Raw genomic sequence first — 21,291 nt, forward strand, 5'->3', positions numbered from 1 at the left:
TAGGTCCATGAACATTAGAGTCTGGGAGTATAAATAGTGCTATTATGCTGGGAGAGCGAGGTAGAACATATGAAGATCTGGACCCACTGGGAAAACATGCATTGAGAGCCGTGATATTAAATACAAGGCCCCCAACCTTGGAGCCACTCCCTACATGCAGCCATAATATCAAGACACTGAAATTAATATCATGGAATATAGCTGGTGTAGCCAAGAACTTGAGGGACCCCGAATGGGCTAAGTATATTGATTCTAGTGACTTTTGCCTTTTGCAAGAGTCATGCAGCTAGATTCATGAACGAAAAATCAGCTCGCAAAGGGCCAGATTCTCAGAATCTGGCCCTTTGCGAGCGCAATTTTTGCATTTGGGATTCATCATCCCAAACGCAAAAATCGCTATTTGCGAAATCGCATATTTGCGAGGAATTGCATTTAAGGAATCTCTATTTCAGATTCCTTAAATGCAACTCATTAACAGCTAGATTCATGAACGAAAAATCGGCTCGCAAAGGGCCAGATTCTCAGAATCTGGCCCTTTGCGAGCGCAATTTTTGCATTTGGGATTCATCATCCCAAATGCAAAAATCGCTATTTGCGAAATCGCATATTTGCGAGGAATTGCATTTAAGGAATCTCTATTTGAGATTCCTTAAATGCAATTCATTAACCAATTTTAAATTGCGAATTCGCAATTTTTGGCCGTTATTTACCACGAAGTCTGACTTCGTGGTAAATAGCGAAAAAAAAGAAAAAAACACTTTAGTGCATTTTTCTCAGTTGCATGTTACACACACACATGTCCTTTGGACATGTGTGTGCGCAACACCTGTGTAAATTTGCATTTCAGGGGTGCTACAGGGTGTCCTTTGGACACCCCTGGCACCCTTGAAATTGCATCCTTATTTGCGATTAGCAATTTGCTAATCGCAAATAAGGATGATGTAGGAATCGCTATATTTTGTGCCATTCCTACATGAATCCCGTTTTGCAAGTCCTTAATAGCGATTTCTTAATAATCTCTATTAAGGACTCGCAAAACGGGACTATGATGAATCTAGCTGTTGGTCACTTGATACCCCACATAGGGTAGGCTTCGAATCCTTTGGAATTGGTGCCATACCCTCTTCGAGGGGAAGACCTTCAGGTGGTTTAATTGCATGGGTCAAAGTAACTCTAAGGATCCAGGTTGAAATCATAGATACGAGCTCACTAGATATATTAGCATTGAAAATTACAACATGCGAAGGGAAATCCCTTTATCTAATTAATGTCTATAACAGACCTGCCTCTGCATCCAAAGAATCCTCTACCCTTGTTAAACTGGATTCTTTTCTAGGTAAAATAGTTAGCAGGGAAGCCGTTATTATAGGTGGTGACCTAAACTGCAACTATGAACCTGTCCTAGGGCTCAGAGACGACTTAGAGGAAGAAGACCAAGCTAATAATATTCCTGCATTGGACAATAGCGAACCGGCTAAATGTACAGTGTTGGCAGTTCAATTGGTGAAGTTGTCTGCGGAGCATGGTCTTAGGGCCTGTAATGGACGTCTCCCATCTGACATTCCCAAAAAAACAAAATTTTCTAGAAACAAGTGTAAAAGTAATCTAGATTTTGTAATCGTGTCATTGATTATCTGGCAGCACATGATCGATCTCGAGGTAGAAGATAGGATAGAGAGTGATCATTGTCACCTGGTTTCAATGTTTGAATGTTGCTTGGTCATGGGGGTTGGGAATGGTGTATTAACAGATGTACACAGTGGCTCGCGTGATGAGATCCTTGTCAGTAACAACAGACGGGCATTAAAATGGTCCCATATATTGGAGCACGGTGAGATCCTTGCAGAAATTTATTTACAATTTGCGATGTCTTTTGGGGTCTTTACAGGTTCCTTTGTTGAGGATAACAACCCTGATCATTTTATGGCACTTCACAATGACTTTTTTAAAACACTGAAAGCACTTGTCACACAAATGTCAGAGAAAGGCAACAAAAATTGAATAATTTGTCTCACAGCAAGCCATGGTATGGCAAGTTATGCAGGGAGTCTAAGGGGTCCCTTTTGCTGGCGATTAAAAATAAATCCGCAAAAGATGTTAAAATAGCAAGGAAAGTTTATAAGCAGGTGCAAAATGTCTCAAGGAAGACTTGGGAGGAAGATAGCTGGGCGGACTTGTTGGTGGCTGCCAAAGCAAGGGACACTGCGGGTTCTGGAGGTTAGTCGCCAATGGTAATCATGAAGGGAGAATTGCAAAGGATATTTACCTTGACGAACTCACGTGGGTCAATCATTTCACGACCCTATACAAAAAGTATGATACAAACCTCAAAAATACTGGCGATGATGCACCATGGCTTACACTTCCCAAAGAATATCTGAAATTCTCAATAGAGGAAACTGAGGCGGCAATTAACGCAGTAAAAAGAGGTAAAGCGCCTGGTCTAGATAAAATACCTGGGGACCTCTACAAGCATGACCTGAAGGTATGGGCACCGTATATAAATTACTTGTGTAACACGCTGTCCCGTAATGTAGATTTTCCAGAAAGTTGGAGGGGAGCCGAGATTGTCTTAATTTTTAAAAAGGGGGACCGGTCGGAACCCTCAAATTATCGGCCAATTCGTTTAATGGACATACTCCCAAAAAATTATTCGAGACACATTTTAGCTTGTGTAAACGAGTGGTTGGATGAGAACATGGTCTCACGAAGTATCAAGCTGGCTCCAGGAGTAAAGTGAGCACCATTGATCAAGTTTTTCGATTTTGCTGTCGTTATTGGAAATATGTACATATCAAAAAGGGCCATTTATACGTTGCTTTCGTAGATCTCAGAGCGGCGTTCGATCTAGTGCCGCGAGATCTTCTCTGGAGGACCCTACATAAGGCTGGGCTTCCTAGTAGTCTGCTGGTCCAGATAATTGAGTTGCACGCCAGGAACTTTGCCAAAGTGAGATGGGGCCCAAATGGGGAATTAACCCAGAAAATACCCATTGAGCGCGGCGTTCGTCAAGGCTGCGTTCTATCCCCTACATTATTTTCCCTCTTCATGAATGACATCCCAGCACACGTAGAGGGTTGTAAAAATGACTCACCAAAACTAAATGGAGAGAAGGTATCCGCGCTATTATTCGCGGATGACACTATTCTTATTTCGCAAACTAAGAAAGGTCTCCAGGCACTGCTTAATTCTTTTAGTGATTGTTGTAATAAGAAAGGCTTAGAAATCAACGGAAAAAAACTAAATGCATGGCCCTAAATCCCATCAAACCAGATAAAGGTTGTTTAACATTAAATGGCCTAAAACTGGAATCGGTTCAACATTTTTCTTATTTGGGGGTCACGCTCGATTCCAATTTTACATGGAACCCCCAAGTTGAAAAAAGCAAGCTAATATATACACAGAATATAAAACTTATCCTTAAGAAGCAAAGTTTAAGCATTAGTAAAGCTGTGTCACCTGTAGTGGAGTTATTTAAATTCAAAGTCCAACCAGCAGCCCTTTATGGTGCTGAGATCTGGGGCCCCATGTCAAAGGATGTATTTACTATTATGGATAAAAAATTCATGAGAAGTTTGGTAAGGGCTCCAAGAGGTACTCCATTGGTACCTCTCCAGTTGGACTTAAATGTCAAAAGGACTGACCACTACACTATTGTCCGGCCACTAATGTTTTTGGTGAGACTTTGGCAGACACCTGAATTGCTTGACTATAGGAATGGGTTAAAAGAGATACTGTGTTTAGACACATCGAATACCAATCTATGGCTAAAACATGTTAGATTGTGGTTTACTAAAATATGACTATTGCAATTTTGGGAAAACCCAGAAGGGTTACCGCTGAATTCAAAACTGATTGTGAAAAGGGCTTTTTGGGGTTTCATTTACAATCAAATAACTAACGGGAATAACGGGGGGACCCTAGTAAAAATTTCTTAAGTTTCAAGGATGAGCCTCTTTTTGAGACCTTCCTTGACGATATTGAGCCCCCACTTGCCAAAACCCTTTATATGAAACTGAGATACGGTAACCTTATGACCAAATCAACCATGGCGCGCTGGGCAAGAAAAAGAGCTGATGGGGTAATAACGACAGATGCACTATGTGCGAGGGCAATTCCAAGGAGGATGATCTCCATATCCTTTTCTTCTGCACAGCCTATGTGTCGGCCAGAAGGAAATGGATTAAACCCATATGTAACCTTTTGGGACTAAGGTCTTGCGAAATGGCATTAAGAATGTTTAAGACAGACACAACTCAAACTATAGTATTTAGCATCAGCAGATTTCTGCTTTCTATTTACTTTGTGTGTAGGAAAAAGGGTTTAAAGCTGTAATGACAAAGGGCTAACTGGTGCGTTTTAAGATGCGCTGTCCGAGTAATATTAAATAGGTCAATGTGATGATGTTTTGTTTTAAACATGTTTTATAACTGTATTGATTTTTCGATAACAACAGTGTTAGCTGTGTTTTTATATGAAATGATAATTGTGACTTGAATGTATTTTTTATATGGAACAGTTTTGTGATTCTTTTATGGCAATTCAAGCCGAAATAAAGATAATGAGACTGAGACTCCTGGTGGCCGACGGCACTGGGGGCAGGACCGACCACGCAAGCAAACCTGGGAATCATCCTCGACTCAACGCTCTCAATGACCAAGCAAGTCAGCGCCATCTCTTCCTCCTGCTGCAACACCCTCCGCATGTTCCGCAAGATCTACAGATGGATCCCGACAGATACAAGAAAGACAGTCACCCAGGCCCTCATCAGCAGCAGACTTGACTACGGAATCCCCCTCTGTGTGGGAGCCCCGACCAAGCTCATCAAACGACTTGTGGTTTTCTTCCCCAGCCATCCCTACCCCCACGTATAGTCAGTAACCATTAGGGCTGGGCTGATTAATGCCAGATCCGTGGTGAGACATGCCGCCGATGTTTTTGAACTACTGGTGGAGGGCCAGTTGGAGGTGCTGTTCGTCACGGAGACGTGGATGACCAGCACATCCGCCCCAAGTGTGGAACTTGCCGTCCCCAGAGGTTTTAAGATTGCTAGGGTTGACAGACCTCTGGGTAGAGGGGGCGTTCTAGCCGTTATTTTTAAGGATGGGTGGCGCTTCACCTCTGAGCCGCCTGCTGTGGATGTAGGGGGTGAGGTTCTCCACTTCTCCATTATAATTTCCCCTCATTTTACTTTAGGAGGGTCTCTGATTTACAGGCCCCCGGGCCAGGCCAATCATTTTATTGACTCTCTTGAGGAATATATAGTGCCGCGGGCCTTAAGTTTTCCAAAATTTCTTCTGGTCGGCGACCTAAATATTCATGCGGATGCTCCTGACTCACCTGAAGCCCGCAGGCTCAGTGAAGTTCTTGACCTCGCACAGCTCAAGCAATGGGTGACTTCTCCGACGCATGTGGGAGGTCACCTTCTTGATCTGGTTTGCTCAAACTTCCCCATTAAGACTGTGAACGTAGAAAAAGTAACCTGGTCCGATCATGACCTGGTCAGGTTTGCGTGGGAGATGGTGGAATCTGGTCAAACACCCCCCATGTGCCATACCCAAAAGGTCAATGTGCCCGCGTTCAGAAAGGCCCTATCTGGAGTCCGCCCACAACCCATGGTGGTCCTGGATGAGGCGGTCGGCGGGTTTAATGAGTGGGTGCTGCAGGCGGCTACTGTATCCACCAAACACACTACCGTGTCTAGACTCCGACACTCTCCCTCTCAACCCTGGTTCTCTCCCGAGTTGAGAGAGCTGAAACTAGGCTGTAAAAAACTGGAACGTGCGTGGAGATGTGGGTATAGCTTTGAGGCCAAGTCTGTCCTACGCTCAGCTCAAAAATATTATTATGCCGCCATTAAGGTTGCTAAAGGGAATTATTATGCAGGGCGTATCGCTAAAGCAGATAACAATAGTAGAGAGATTTTCTCTATTGTTAAAAGTTTTGTATCCCCTGTTGCTGATGTTGCTACTCTCCCTTCCTCTGCGCAATGGTGCGAGGATCTGTCCACCTTTTTCATCAGCAAAATAGCTAGGATACAGCAGGACCTACTCGCGGCGCGGCCCGCAGATTGTTTAGCGGCCGACTTCTGTTTTACACACTGCCCGTGTTCTGGGCAACAGCTGATTAACTTTGCGCAAGTCGCTGAGTGTGCTGTATTACCTCTTCTTCAGTCTCTGAAATCCGGTTCTCCCGCTGACCCGTGCCCAGCCCGAGTGCTTTCAGAGGTGGCGGAAACTGTCTGTAGTGAGATCACGCAGATAGTGAATCTTTCCTTGGCTTCTGGCGAGGTTCCTCTTGGTTGGAAACAAGCCAAACTTCTACCGCTCCTGAAAAAAACAGGACTGGACGCTACGGTCCCTGGGAATTATCGTCCCATATCCCTTTTGCCAGCACTCGCTAAAATCTGTGAGAAAGTGGTTTTTCAGCAATTGGAGAGTTTCGTGGAATCCTCCAATGCCCTTCATCCTGCCCAATCGGGCTTTAGGGCGTCCTATAGCACTGAGACTGCGCTGGTGGAGATGACGGAGTCTATCCGGGAATGTCTGGACGGAGGCGGCAGAGCGGTCCTGATTTTACTGGACCTCTCTGCCGCGTTCGATACCGTCCCTTACAAGCTCCTCCTCACCAGGCTGTCTGCTATTGGTATTGGTGGGGTTGTTCTGGCCTGGTTGTCCTCTTTTCTATCGGATAGGACACAGCAGGTCTGGATGCCGCCCGACGCCTCAGAGCCTAAACCACTCCTCATGGGGGTCCCTCAGGGATCCACTCTTAGTCCCCTACTGTTCAACATTTACATCACCCCCTTGGTTTATTTAGCGGAACAGTATGGGGCTAAGATTATAGGGTATGCAGATGATACTCAGTTGCTGTTCACCTGGCCAGACGATATTCTGGATGCTTCTGCAGTCCATCTATGTCTGTCCTCAGTATTTCGCTGGTTAACCTTGGCCCAGCTGAAATGCAATGAGGACAAATCCGAGGTGCTTTTTTATGGTTCCTTCCCCCCCTCGTTCAGGAATACGCTGTGGCCCCCGAATATTCCCAGCCCCAAAGAGATGGGGGGCCCCGCGAAAAACCTTGGCATCTGGTTTGGGGAGGACCTTAGATTCGAGGACCATATAAAAAAGCTCACGGGAACCTGCTTTGCCACGTTGAGAATGCTTCGCAAATTTTTCCCTTTGCTCCCTAGGGATGCCAAGGAGACTGTTGCTCGGGCTCTCATACTGGCAAGGTTGGATTATGCAAATGCACTGTTCAGTGGCATTCCGGCTTACCTGGTTAAACGGCTGCAAATTATCCAGAATTCTGCTGTCCGTCTCCTATTCAATGTTCCAAGAAGGAAGAGTGTGCGTTCTGATCTGCGCACTCTTCACTGGCTCCCCGTATCACAGCGCATCTTGTTTAAATCTTTGGTGCTCGCGTTTAGAGCAATCCATGATCAAGGCCCTGCATATTTGAGAAACAGATTTGCCATCTATGCCCCCGCCCGTACCCTTAGATCATCTACTCTGTTTAAACTGTCTCTTCCTCGTTTTAAGCGAGCCAGACTCGGCGGTCAGTCGATTGCCGTGGTCGCGGCTCGGGCTTGGAATGCTCTCCCTCTTCATTTGCGCTCCATGCAATCTGTGGCTCAATTTAAGAAAAACCTGAAAACTCATCTGTTCAGGAGTATAACCTAGGTTGTTTTCTTGTTGCTCTGCTTTCTGTCTTTCCCAATTCACGCCAGGATACTCCTAAGTAACGGAGCGCGTTACAAAACAGTTTATACATACATACATATACATATACATACAATGCATCCAAAGCGCCTCGGCACGACTAAACCTCGATGTACCGCGGCACAGCCACATTACCCCCACCTGAGAAACCTGCACTGGCTCCCCGTCAACAAGAAGATATCCTTCTAGCTCCTCACCCACTCACAGAAGGCACTCCCCAAGACCGGCACAGCCTATCTCAACAGACGGCTCTCCTACATCCCCAACCGCCAGCTACGCTCTACAGACCTCTCACTCACCACCGTCCGGTGCATCTGAAGAACAAGGACCAGTGAGAGATCCTTCTCCCACCTCGCCGCCAAGACATGGAACACCCTCCCACTGAGCCTACGACAGACCCAAGACCTGCTGACCTTCAGGAGGATACTCAAGACCTGGCGGTTCGATCAGTAGCGCCCCCCCAACGCCTTGCGATCCTCGCAAGTATGTTGTGCGCTTTACAAATGATTGATTGATTGATTGAAGTTACTAGGCCCAGCAGAATTACACGTTTGTAATGTTTTAAGCAGAGACTAATGGAAGCCAGATCGAAAATACCCATTTGAAAGCCTGGGGAATACATAGAGGAATCGCCACTGAAGCACTGATCCCTGCATGTTATTCCCCCAAATCTCATAATTCGCTTTTCCGACCTCGGAATTACCGGGACCCCTGGGATGCAGAATATTGGGACTTGTTCCAGAACACTCATATGATCTGTTCTTTCCAACGTATCCAGAGCAACTAATTCCAGGTTACTTTTTCTCTGAATATAATGTGAATGGAAGACAGCAAGGTTCTCCTGATGTCATTGAATCACAAATATGGCCTTTGGAATAGTCCTCTAGACTTGTTAAATAGGACATAAAGCGAACTAACTCACAGAAATCTGGCAATGACTGTGGGTATATTTCCACTCCCAGGGACTAATCTAAAATATAATTGTTCCCAAATCCCTTTGAAGCATTTCTGGTTCTTCTTATTTGCTTACGAGATGGTTTTGATAGAGTCCATTGCTCAACAGCACAGAACAAGGCCAGTGTCTTCACAAAGCATTAAGGGTCATATTTATGACCCGGTGTGCATCACTCTTGCACCACGCAACGTGCTGCAAGGGTGATGCAAACCTTAAGTTAGATTTTTCAAGTTGCGCAAAGCCACTTTGCGCGGATTTGAGTGGCTCCATAAATCTGCAGTAACGCAGCGCAAATCGCTGCATTGCGTTACTCTGCCCTGGGTAGGCATTCCATGGGCCCTGTATGGGTGCTCCCACACAACTCCCATGGTTTTTGACACATTCCCAGATTTACCAGACCTTGTAAACCTGGGAATGTGCCAACAAGATATGCCTCTTCAGGAGAGATGTAACTAGGAGATATATCTTTATTTCTCCTTATTACTTACTCTTTCGATGTGTGCTGTAGAAAGCAGCACACATAGAAAGAGGAAAATGCTTCTCAGGATTGATTTTGTGCAGAAAGATACACCCACCGCTCTGTAATTAAACTTCCCTGGCGCCACTCGGCAGGGAATTTGAGGCCTCAGGCACTCCTGTTCACCCGCCGTGAGGGCAACAGCCATCATTCCAGCATCTTGGTCTCCCGAGCCATGAGGCGCACGGCGTGCAGAAGTTGGGACTTCAGGAGCCAGGAATCTTTGCTGGGCGCCTGCCTCTGATGCCGCGCAGCGCACCAGGAGGCAGTACTTTAGCGCCCTCAGCGCGGGACACATGCGGGCCAAGGGCATGCCCATTTGAGCCCATTAGAGACCGGATTAGGCCGAGCAGGGCCCCTCTCAAAACTCTTCACCAACCTGAAGTTAGTTTGCATAAGTCATTGTTTGTCTCCCTGAGGTCACTTTACTACTTGGAACTTTGCTGTCATTGTATCCAGCCCCGGGATGAGTACACGAGATGGAAGGGGGAGAGGCGCGCCATCCGACGGAAGCGTGGCGGGGACGCTGGTCCAATGGAACGTCCCGCAAAGGAGGGGAATCATCCCCGCATGGGCGTTCCGCTGCAGTTATGACGAGCTCAGCTCTTAATGAGCAAAACTCCACTGTGCCTCGTGACGAGCTGAGCTTGTGATGAGCGCCCAACGGGTTAATTATAGCTAGTTCGTCCTCACCCACGAGATTGCACTAACCGAGAGCCGCCTATCCCTAGACTCCCTCCATGTAAAACAATCATCATTGGGTGGATTGATGTCTGCACACACTCCTGAATGCTCCCACATGCTGGCAGGAGATATTAGCCAGTCCCTGAATGTACTATTAGATAGATCCATTGTACTGGAAGCTCCTAACATCCCTCTGACCGCTGTGCCGGCACAAATGGGCACAGCAAGCAGCTCATTTCCACGCATCACTACAAGGTCTGTGCCTCAATCGAAAAAACAAATTCTTGACCCAATTCCGCAGTCTCCTACGAAGAGGAAGTTGGGTGGAGGCCCCCAGAGGCAGAAAAACACAATTGCAAAGGACAAATAAGAATGGAGGGACTCCATCTCCAATACCACTAATTATTGTAGAGCCTCCTGTTGTATAGCATTTTAGGACCCTAGTGTAATTTTCACGATTCATGCCCTTATATAGGTATAAATCACCATTTCCTTATATAGGCATAGAAATTATAACCATATTTAGCCAAAGCCCATGCAGTCCAAATACGGCATGGCTACTTTCACTAGTTCCGAAAATCCACAGCGATTTCTTGGAAAACTCGGCTTCAGCAGTTAGGGACTTCCTCTTGCTTGAATATTGATTTGTCCAAGAACTCATGGGGTTTTCAAAGAACTGTGACTCTTTGATGACGGTATTATGTCCACCTTTACGTCAAACTCGGCACCTTCAAGGTATAAATATGCCCACACTTGCCCAAGCAAACACACAGTGGTTTGGAGCAGTTCGACTATCTACTTGCCCGACGCATCCTGCTACAGCAAGTGCCGAAGGAAGCCGATCCTCCAGCAGACGAACTGAGAGAGATCCTGTCTTTTCTCTTGCCGAGAAATCCAGCTCCAGTGTTTCTATGCTTCCCTTGCAGTGTGTTGGGAAATCGAGGCCTGAGACTGACCTCCTTCATTCTAAACCAAGGTACGGAGCTGATTAGAAATCTTGGATAGATTTTTGGCAAAAGAATACTAAACTTTTGCTACACCACACTTACTTCTTCCCTCGTACTAGACTTAGGTTAGGTACATTGGGGTAGGCGTATTTTAGAAGCACCAGTTGAGTACTTTCAGTCTTTATTTATTTATGTATGTATTTTATGGCTTAAGAAACCATACCATGCTTTTACAGTATTATTTTATAATACTCTTCTTGCTGTACGCATTATACTTTACAGTCAGTATTACGATTTTAGCAGTTCATTTCTTCTGCATGAGAAAGAAGACTGTTCAATAAATACTTTTATTGAAAACGCCCGTCTCTCTATTTCTCTGCACCGCTGGTGAAACGAAGCATGCATAAATGACTGAGTAAAATATCTATCTATTGTTTCCACGACTCTGAAAATTAGTTTTATCTTGGGGAAACAAAGTTGTCATGTTTATGCAGTTGTCAGTCAGAAACTAATCCCTTCTTGTGAACTCGAGAAAGTTTCTAGTGGCCTCTGAGCTAGCTGGCACTCACAATTAAGTCTAATGTATTCAATAGAGACCTAGTAGACATAATTCCTACGTCACATCTATAGGATATATTATTCCAATGCGTAGAGCCTATTGGGAACATAGGAACTACACTACACTCCGACCACTACCTCTGGTGGACTTAATTTGGATTTAGCAGGTGCTCCCCCTCCTGAAGCGCATGAGGCTATGTGGAATAAATTGGGGAATTTAATTTTAACATCTTTATCCCTAATTTTGGACAGATTCACATTGATTGAGGAGAAACTAATTTTGAACTGAATGTTAAGTCCAATTTGTGTATTATAGAGGGTTCCTTGGCTAAAATTGATCGGTCCTCTGTAATTACAACCAATGAGGTGTGTAATTGTGTAATACCTAAACCCACACCCGCTAATCCTCTATTAACAAGGCCAACGCTTCCAACACTTAGGAGGAATGGTGTGGTAGTTACTGATCTGATGCTGACATTTTGGCAGTGGGTGGTAACATGGGTGAGGCAGGGAATATAACTGGCGAATTTGCCCAACTTATCCCGAGTACCCAGAGGAGGGGGGGAAACAGATCCTGTGTAAGGACAGTAACGTCAGTAAGTGGTATTGTACAATTCCCTGTCGCCCATGACCTTGCAAAACAGGTCATCTCTGAATTTAGGCCTAATGGCGGTGGTCCCTCTACTATGCATGCTAAAGAGGTCCACAGATCAGCCCTAGAAGGATCCTGAGCCTTACACCTCCCACCGGCCGCCGCCCCTCTGCTGGTGGTCCTGACGAATATTCTGGCTCTACAGGCTCGGCAGACTGAATCAACTGACCAGTTAATGGCTAAAACGATGCACTGGCTTACCTCACAATTGAAGGAAGTCGGTGTATGGGACTGGGATTTTTTTAACCATTTGAAAATGGATAGGACACTCCATGAAGTATGGGGGGTGACTGTGTTGTTGCTAATTTTAACAATGTGCATGTTGTTAGATCTTTACTGGACCTTCTAGGTAGTGGAAACCAAGGGCATTATTTTGGGAAAATGACCCTTCTGCCTTTAGGGTTTTTCTACAGACCTCGCTATCCCACACCGGTAGGGGGGAGCGTTCCATGTGCACCACAATCATCTACATATAGACCTTTTGACCTATATTTGGCCAATAGATTCTCCCCCTGTCTGGCCTAGATGCTTGCGAATGACTACCATCTCTAGATCTACCTGGGACAGAGAATCCTGTTATTCAGCTCGCTTTTCCCCCTTGGCTGACTTAAGTCCTCAGTTAGTAGTATCTGTCCCCACAGAGAATACTGGGAATCGGCCATCGATAGAGGCGGCCCAGTTTCTGGCTCCTTAAGTATAGTATCTTGGAATATTGCGGGCCTTCTATCAAAGACTATATCTTCTGATTGGTCAATTATCATAGAGAACTATGATATTATTGCCTTTCATGAGACTTGGTCACTGAGTACGATTTTCCGTCCTTGATATTTGGCTTTTGGCAAACCAGCAATCGCAAGATGTAAAAGTCGACCATATGGGGGCCTGATCATCTGGGCCAGACAGCAGGTGGGCTACCAAGTGGAGGAGCTAGTGATTGATAATTCAGATATTCTAGCTATCAAAATACACTGTGAAAACAAGCCAGAGCTTGTACTGGTCAATGTCTATGCAAGAGGGATGGTGGGAGGAAAATCCTCACCAACCATTTCTAGCCTGGACTCTTTTATTAAATCTTTAAAAGGGACAAGCCACCGGGTTATCGCTGGTGATTTCAACTGTACATTTGAGCTTCTTGGCTTAGATGATGGAAGTCTCACCAGTAACGAGGATGAGAGCTAGGGTATACCATCTTTGCCGCTCACCACCATTAATAAATGGACAGAGGCAGTCCTCCAATTAAAAAGCCTATCTCTAGAGAGGGGCCTCAGAGCTGTTAATGGGAGGTCAAAATCTGATAGCCAAGGTTCCCATACTTTTAATATTTGGGTCAAGAAGTAGTAGGATTGACTACGTTTTTATTAATCTGGAATTATTGACAAGGTTTGGGGATATGGAGGTTCTTCAGAGAACAGAGACCGATCATGATCCTTTGATATTGACACTAGAGGTAAAGGGTCATCCACTGTTGAGGGTAGGAATGGAAATTGCAACGGCAGATGTAATTATATCCCAAGATTGCCATAGACTAAAATGGGCACAGGTCGCAGAAGATGAGGGCACTATGGTCTTGATAAAGTCAACTCTTTAAGATACCCTTTTAGCCCTCTCTCATCTTGAAATCGATGAGGCCTCTCTCCCTGCTCTCACAAAGGCCCATGAAGACCTGTTTGCAAAGTTGAAAGCTTTTTTTTATAAAAAATAAAAAAAGATCTTATATGTAGCCTATTCAAAAATCTACAAAATAGCATGATGGGGAATGCAGGCTATCTTTTAGGCATCTTTCACAAGCTATTATGTTGGGAGAACCCCAGGAGGTTAGGAAAGCAAGCTCTGAATACAAGGAAACCCAACAAAGGGTAAAAAAGACCTTTGACAAAAATAAAAGTTTATTGTGGTAAAAATGTACCACAAACACGGGAGCAATAGAATATGAGCTACAGTTGTTTGAAGTGCTTTTGGTTTTTTTGCATTTTTTGTTATATAGCAATAAATAAAGAACTCGCATTTATGTGTAATTTTGCAGAATTGTCAAATAATTATGCAAAATTAAATTATGTGAATTTCGCACACCCCTTGCTGTGAGTTGAAGTGAAAGCACTAGCCTATGATTTGGACCTGACATATTTTGTAAAGGTAAGCACTTATACTAAAGGACATACTGTCTGTGTGGCAGTGATTTAATACAAAAATACTTGCTACTTACAGGACAACCCTAATGCAATTAAACATATCTTCATTTAATATTAGACAATGCATGTAATGGGTGTATGGCCTAGAAAACTGGATTACTGTTTGAAAGATACTGCATGCTTGGCCACCTTTTTTTACTTTGGAAACTTCCTGTTTTCTTACACCATTCAAACTACCAAGACAGAGAAGGAAATCTTCCCACTTCTTTGGTGCTCACATTGTACTTACTTCTGCAAGGAAAGATGACCTTGTGTAAAACCGTCTTGAATGGAAGAAGGAAAAAGTAGCATTCGCCTATGTAGATTTTGTAAGCTACAGCAAAGTGGAATGGTTTTCCCATTTTAATAGCAATGCTAGATTCAAACATAAGTGACAACTTTCTAGCTCCATAAGCTATCATCAGCAATAACATTATATGAGGCACTGATATAAGGGAGGGTTTGACACATGAAGTGTTGACCCAGTGGCAGTATAAGGTAGGAAGGAGAACTATACATTGATTTGCATACATTAGGCTTACTAAACCAGTACAGCTATAGAGATTGGATGTCTGACAAACTCTAGATATCTAGGTAGGTATTAAACTACAAGTTCGGGAATGTGATGAAATATGGTAGGGGCATAACTTTAACCCAAGTCTCCATAGTATTTGCTGAGGAATTTATAATATTTATAATCATTCAGATGAGATGGAGGTGAGATATTTATGATAATTATAATCACTCTGATGCATAATATGTACAGGCAATTACTGGAAAATATATAATAATGTTATTGTAAAATACTAGGCCATTGTTACTTCTGGGCTTAGATTATTGTGCCAGGAAAGGGCACGAGATTATCTCAAATTCACTTGGAATCCATTGACTTCTAATTGGCTTTTCCACAGCTAGTTCTATTCAGGAGAGGTTCCAATTTGAACTCTATTATTCATATCTATGTAAGCGCATCATGGGCCTGAGAAACGCTTTTGCTGATATTCATTTGAGGGGGATTGGGATAAACTGGATGGTAGTGTGAGGACTGGGAAAGTGAAGGAGAGCTCCTCAGTCCCAGAGTCCCAAAGACTTACACAACCATGTAGGATTTGATCCAATAGGGGAATGTGTCAGGGTGGCAGTGATACTAGCCATAGCAAAAACATCACAGTGTAATAGAGGTCTGTCCAGGTAGATTGGGAACATTGCATGCTTTAGATTGTGTGGCATATAACAATGTTACTTTCGATTCTATTCCTAAAACCTGCCCATGGTGCTCGGGCACTTCAGAACCAGCTTGGATACAGGGAAGAAGTACAACTTCAACGCCTGACCGGGGTAGTAAGCACTGGTACACAGACATAATATCGACTCCAAAATATCGTTTGGAGAAAATATCGACTCCAAAATATCGTTTGGAGAAAATATCGACAGGACAGAATATCGACAGCCAAAATATCGTTTTTAGGGTAAGTGAAGTAATATCGTTTTTAAGGTAAGTGAAGTAATATCGTTTTTATTTTTAGGGTTCAGGGTCAGTTTTGGGTTTTTGGGTAAAGGGGTATTTTTAGGGTTCAGGGTCAGTTTTGGGTTTTTGGGTAAAGGGGTATTTTTAGGGTTCAGGGTCAGTTTTCAGTTTTTGGGCAAAGGGGTATTTTTAGGGTTCAGGGTCAGTTTTCAGTTTTTGGGTAAAGGGGTATTTTTAGGGTTCAGGGTCAGTATTCAGTTTTTGGGTAAAGGGGTATTTTTAGGGTTCAGGGTCAGTTTTCAGTTTTTGGGTAAAGGGATATTTTTAGGGTTCAGGGTCAGTTTTCAGTTTTTGCGTAAAGGGGTATTTTTAGGGTTCAGGGTCAGTTTTCAGTTTTTGGGTATTATTTTATTATATTTTATTACTATATATATATGTTTAATAAATATGAAATAAAAAAATATTTATTTAATTTTCATTAATTATTTAATTATTATAAGTTAATTTAAGTAATTTTAAGTATATTTTAGTAATTAATTATTAATATTAATTTAATTTAACATTGTTTTTTGTAAATACGATATTTTTAACAACTATAGTTTTGTAAACGATATTTTTAACTCGATATTTTTGTACTTACCTGTTTGTAGATAGAAACTCGATATTTTGACTGTCGATATTTTCTCAACGATATTTTTGATGGTCGATATTCTGTCCGTCGATATTCTTTCAGTGATCCGTAAGCACTATATAAATGTAATTACAATTATATTTACAAGTAATGACCTGCTGTAAATACATATTGATTTCTGCCTCTGCTGATGTGGAAGAGATTGATCCTCTTTGCTTCTTGAAACAGATTCTTGTCCACAAGATATCTGCACCTGAAAATAGGTTCACTAGGTAACTTGTATCTTAGTGAAACATACTAAATAGGAGCAACACAAACCATTTGAACAGCTCATCACAGATGAACAGCCAATCATACTGCTAGGTCACATGTTCATAGCCACACACACCGTTCTGCTGAAAGCTGTCAGATGCCTGGACTCATCTGTTGATATGTACTGGCAAAGTCTAATGTACAGAAGACACTGGCTTCAGAACACCGTATTGATGATACCTATATGTTTGTGTAGGGAAACTGTGGACCCATATTTCCTTGTTCAAATATCATGGAAGAATGCAGGTCTCAACACCCTTGATTTCTAGGGTTCAAATATATTTTTGGAACCTAAATCTTCCACTGTCCCATTCAACTTGGACCTATAAGAAAATGGGACATTTGTCATCCACTGCACCCTTCTTTAGGAATAATGTTGTGTAAAACCCCTTGAATGGGCTGATAGCACTGTGAAACACACCACAAAACTTAAGTCCCCCCTTCGAGTGCATCATTCACTCTCTCGTTACAATTTACAACATACACACATGATCTTTGCCTTGGTTATAACTTTATGTCCCATTTTTCTTTGTCCTAGCATTGGTTCTCCTTTGACAGTTATACATATGTTTCTCGTTCTTCTCCTATCCTTAAAACATATTTCAAGCCAAATGTATCTTTCTACATCAACTTTTTGACCAATGTAACTGCCTGGGCAAAAACCAGTATGCAACAACTTCCTCCTGTGCCACAACGTGTCGAACATTGATCCAATTATTACATTCACTCATACACCATCCAAGGTCACTTCACATACAGGTACACATTTACTTTTCTCTGCTAATGACTCTCACCTCAAGCATAACATGTATCCATTATCCTTATTCTTCTCAGATTGCATATTAGTTACACAATACAAAAATGTATGTACTTTCAGATGCAATCTCCAAAAATACTGCACACCTTACACACACTGAAGATGATGAGGAAGATCGTCAAATGATTCCCAAGCAACACATTAAAAACTGTCATTCGTGCCCTAGTTACAAGTAAGTTGGATTACAGGACCTCCCAGTATGCTCACTTAAACATACAGTCAGACAGCTACTAAATCCTCCATCCAGACAGTAATATATCCACTCAATCCTTAATACAGATTGGTATATACATATAATACATATTTAAATTTCAAACTAAACCACATTCACTGGATTATGTCATCAGGGATGTAATTTGAGATGTCATCAGTGATGTCACTGACCATGTCATGAATGATGTAATATGTGACATCATCAGCGGTGCATTGCAGGTGAGCGTGTTATAGTTAGCAGAACTAACTATAACGGTGGAATTTCTATGGTTTTGTACGAGTGAAATAATGTCCAGCTAACTATAACACCTCTGAAACCTCTGTTTTTTTCTGTGAATTTCTAAGGTTTTTTAAATGCTAATTTCTAACTATAACATCTCTGAAACCTATGGTTTTTTTCAGTGAATTTCAATGGTTTTTTAAATGCTAATGTAGTTATACCTATTTTTTTTCGCACTGATTTTCTAGTTTTTTAACTGTTTATTTATAAATATTTTATTCATTAAATAACATTATATATTTTCCTGAAAATTGCACAAAAAAATTGAAACTGGAATATAGTTTAATTTAAATTTTTTAATTTTTAATATATATATATTAGTTTCTTTTTTTTCCAAATTTTTTGGGGAGTCGCGCACCCAAAGTGTACACATTACGGTGGGTACGTGGATTCTAGCCGCCATTTTAGAACAGTCGTGAATGATACGCATACGGTTTGCGATGGCTGCGTGTTTTTCAGTTACATCATATACATTTAATATTACGTGATGTGCGCGATTGGTATGCGACCTGTCTGCGACTCCTGCTCCAACGCATTCGCAAACTCATGCACATTACGGTACGCGATGCTAGCGCGGTGGCGGGTCCCGCGTAATGTCATATACGTGCTGGGGCGCGCTGGGAGCGCGACACCCGCAAAACTTTTGTATGTTCTAAAATGATATGTATCTGTCTTTAATATACATATTAGGGCAAGAGATTATCTAAGATATTCATAAAAATAATATATTTGTTCTTATAATAAAGTCAGGTGCGTGCTTCATGAGCGCAGAGTACGCGGATCCCATGTAACCTAAAAAAAAAAAGATTTAATTGGTTAATAACATTTCCCACTGTAACTATTGAAGGACCCCACCCATTTTAATCATTCTTGTTGGACCAACTTTAGAGAGAGATCTATTTTCCTACAAGAACCCTTTTTGCTTGTTTTTTTCAAACAAAATGGCATCTGGACAGCAGCAGCAGCAAGAGGAAGTATCTTCTGAAGAAGAATTCTTGCAGGAGGCACCACGTCCACTGAGGCCGGAATCTGTCGTGTGGAAATTCTTCACTTTTCCACCTGGAGAGAAGAAAGTAAATGCGAGAAAGGTGACGTGCAAAATTTGGGACCGAGTCATGTCAAGAGGCAGTGATAAAAAATACTCTTGTGGCACTACTTCTATGTACAAGCATCTCTGGACAACACATACTCTCAATCTTGCTCGGGAGAAAATGAGGCGAGCTGCTTTGAATCCCTCACCTGCTGTGGCAAGTACGTCTGGAGCGTCCTCAGGAACACCTGCAATGAACATTAGGTCAGAATTCACCTTTCTCGAGCAACACTGCCTGAAGTGTAAGAAACGTATATGCTTCTGTGAACAGTCGTGGATGCAGTTTGTGCTGCGCAACGCAACCATCGTTGTTAAATTTTTTTTGTTTGTTTTTGGAATGATAAGTAAGTCCAAAAGTTTCCTGTTTTAATCGTTCTTTTTTTTTGTTCATTTTTTGAAAAAACACCCCAAAAATACAAAATTGTTAAAAAAAATAAAAATAAAATACAAAAGAAGAAAAAAAAAGTTCTTATCAGAACTACCTTATCTGGTTAAAGAAAGAACTATAATTGCAAGGTAATGTTTGAAAGTTTGGTTGAATATATGTATACAGCATGATTGACTGAAAGAATGCATGAGTAGTGTATGGTGAATTTATAGGGGAAGATTTATGAGGAAGTACTGCAGCATGACACTGCAAGCTGTTTAGCTGCACTACGGCACTTCCGAAGTACAGGGATGTGACATATGTACATGTATAAGTTGCAACTCTGTGCTTCCCTCTGCACTGCTGCACAAACTGTAGCCATGCGGTGACACAGGCACCCTTGCACCATGGTGCAAGGATGTCTGTGTCGTGCCGAGATTGTTTTTGTGCAGGAAGGGATACCTTCCTGCACAAAAACAATCAGTAAAGGCATTTTACTCTTTCAATGTATGCTGTGGAATGCAGCATGCATTGAAAGGGGAACAAATGAGGAGAAATAAATTCTCCTCGTTGAGCCTTGCTACCCCAACTATAGATGGCGCAGCATTCACACTCATCTCCAGGTTTATGATTTCTCATGAATCTGGAGATGTGTCTTGTTCTATGGGTGTTGCGTGGAAACACTCACAGTAACACCTATGGAACGCCCCTTCAATGCAAAGTTCAGTGCATGAAGGGGTCGTATTTACAAGGAGAGCAAAAACCATGCAGGGTGGCTTTTCCTCTCCTTGTAAATATGAAGGAGTGCCTGACGCCATCACTACGTTTCAAAAAGTGACATAGTGGTGCTTGTAAATCGGCTGAATTTCTCTTGTATTGTATGAGTGAAATGTCCAACTAACGATGACGTCCATGAAACCTGTGGTTTTTTCAGTGAATTTCTGAAGTTTTTCAAATGCTAATTTCTAACTATAATGTCCCTGAAACTTGTGTTTTTTTCCAGTGAATTTTATATATATGTATTTAATCTCCTCTCACTCTTACAAGGAAGGAATAAGCACTCAGGTTGGAGTTTGGAAGTATATAATCTGCACAGGACGTGATCCACTTGTTTCGGCTCGTCCGAACCTTGATAACGATGCAAGACGTTATTGTAGCATTTTTATTTAAATGTACAAATGCCTAAAGTTGCCAACATTAACAAAGGACTACATATTACTTTACTCCAAAAAGCTGACGGCCATATTGGCCTGGTCACGATGTGAAAATTCAGGAATTGATACAATGAAGAAAAGAAAACAAGTGTTATTATGCACACAATGTCATTTCAGCATAACTTGCCCCATGACCGCCATATCTGTATGTTCGTAAACGTGACATATTCATAATAAACATACTTAGGATTGCAAACATTAACATAAATAATGGACTACCCATTACTTTAAAGTGAAAGGCTATTGGCCATATTAATCTGGCCACGTTGCTTATTATAATGGTTCTTACACGAAAGAAAAGAAAAAAGGGGTGTTAATGTACACACACTATCCCTAAATAAAGTTCTAGCAATTTTTGTTCCATTCCATTCACAGCTCATTTGAGATGTCATGAGTGATGTCATGAGTGTTGTAACTGACCATGTCATGAATGATGTAATGTCTGAGGTCATTAGCAGTACATTGCGGGGGCGTAAGTTATAGTTAGCTCAGATAACTATAACTGCTGAATTTCACAGGTTGTGTATGAGTGAAATCTGAGTCTAACTATACCGTCCCTGTAATCATTGTTTTTTTCAGCAAATTTCTAGGTTTTGTTTACGTTAAGTAAGATGCATATCACAATGGATGGTGTGGGTTTGGAACCAGGGCCTGGAATTGTGCTGCCCCCACCCAAGCTTGCTGCTCCTGCCTTCCC

This window comes from Lissotriton helveticus, chromosome 7 (assembly GCF_964261635.1).
Source record: "Lissotriton helveticus chromosome 7, aLisHel1.1, whole genome shotgun sequence".
Lineage (NCBI taxonomy): Eukaryota > Metazoa > Chordata > Amphibia > Caudata > Salamandridae > Lissotriton > Lissotriton helveticus.